The sequence below is a fragment of the Phoca vitulina genome, unplaced genomic scaffold (genome assembly GCF_004348235.1).
Source record: "Phoca vitulina isolate PV1807 unplaced genomic scaffold, GSC_HSeal_1.0 scaffold2, whole genome shotgun sequence".
In the NCBI taxonomy this organism is placed as follows: Eukaryota; Metazoa; Chordata; class Mammalia; order Carnivora; family Phocidae; genus Phoca; species Phoca vitulina.
Genome location: NW_022589705.1, coordinates 92,218,905 through 92,220,552, shown reverse-complemented (window position 1 = coordinate 92,220,552; position 1,648 = coordinate 92,218,905).

Genomic DNA, 1,648 nt, shown 5'->3' with positions numbered 1-1,648 from the left:
AGAGAGCACGTACAAGCAGGAAGGAGAGGGAGAAGCAGGCTCCCTGCTGAGCAGAGAGCCCAACGCAGGGCTCAATCCCAGGACCCCGGGATCATGACCTGAGCAGAAGGCAGACGCTTAACCCACCCAGGCGCCCCTGTCATTTCCTTTTTATAGATGAGGAACTGTAGGCTTGGGGAAGCCCAGGAAGGTCACAGGAGTAAGTGGTAAGGGAGAGGGCTCTTCGCTAGACATCTTGTCCCTTCCCCCCCCAGGCAGCCCTACAGTCAGCAGTGGGGCCAGAAATCCGAACTGCAACTTCAGTCCACAGTGACCCAGTGTGGTTAAGTGCCTCAGTGGCTGGAAGAACCAGTAAGAGTAGCGGGAATCGTCTGGGTCTTCTGTGACGTTATGCTTAGTGAGGGTGATTTCCTTCCCCAGGGGATATTTGGCAACGTCTGAAGTCATTTTTGGTTGTGACACCTGGGAAACGGGTGAGGTGCTACTGTCACCCATTCGTAGAGGCCAGGATGGCCTTAAATACCCTACAGGGCACAGGACGTCCCCTCCCCCAAGGAATTAAGCTGCCCCAAATGCCGGCAGTGCTGAGACAGAAGCCTGGTTACCAGATGCCATTTATGCAGGGTCCTCGAGGCGGGGGAGGCTCCCAGGAGCAGACTCTGTGTCAGGTGGCTGGGGCCAGCAAGGCACAGATGGGATCAGAGAATGCAGGTTGGCTGGGTGTGGGCAGTGGTGGGGGTCAGCTTGTACAAGCCCATTTTCCCAGGCTCGGGAGGGCTGGACTTCATCGCTTCAAAAGACATTCCAAGGTTTTGTGTATGTGTTCTAAAGATAATTTTAAGTGTTTCGTCTTTTTTAAGTGACCCAGGGCGAATTCATGTAGTGCAAATCTTAGTCCCTTTCCTGTCTCACCCCTGGCTACAGAGTTCTCCCCAGAAGCGACCTTGCCTAGTCTGTCCCTTAGGTGTCCTTTTTGAGCTGATTTGTGCTTATGCGCGTGCATGTGCGCGCACACGTGTGTGTATGTGTCAGGGTTGTTTTTAACTGCTGCCTTTTTCTGATTACAAATCAATTCCCGTCCACCAAGAAAAAGTCAGTGAAAACAGAAGTAGGTCACGTAAGAAAGGAAGATCTGCAATTGCATACGAACCCTGCCCTGCACCCTTCCCCAATAACACCACCAGCCGATTCAAGGGAGTCTTGTCATCGAGGGCCTCGTGGCTTGGAACTGTTTCAGGGAGAAAGCCCGGGTGCTGGCTGGAGCACCAGACCAGAGGGCAGAGGATGGACTTCAAGCCTCCTGCAGCGGGTCAGGCACGTGACCAGGACCCAGGAGGAAATGGACAGGACAAATGTTAAAGAGGGAGAACCTCCAGGCCTCCATCTGATTTGGGCAAGGTTCTGCCAAATAAGGGAAAGGAAATGGAATTCACTTCCTGTCCTCGGAGAACGGACAGTCCCCTCCGGGAGGCCAGGGAGCTGGAAGGAAGAAACAGCGGCACGACAAGGCAGCGGGTCACAGGCCCCAGTGTGCACCCCGTCCCAGAGGCCTGGCCACACCCAGAGGCAGCATCTGGGGACGGCCCCACGGTGTAGAGTGAGACTCTGGACACGAGGCTGCTAGTTCACTCAGGGCACGACTGTTCCC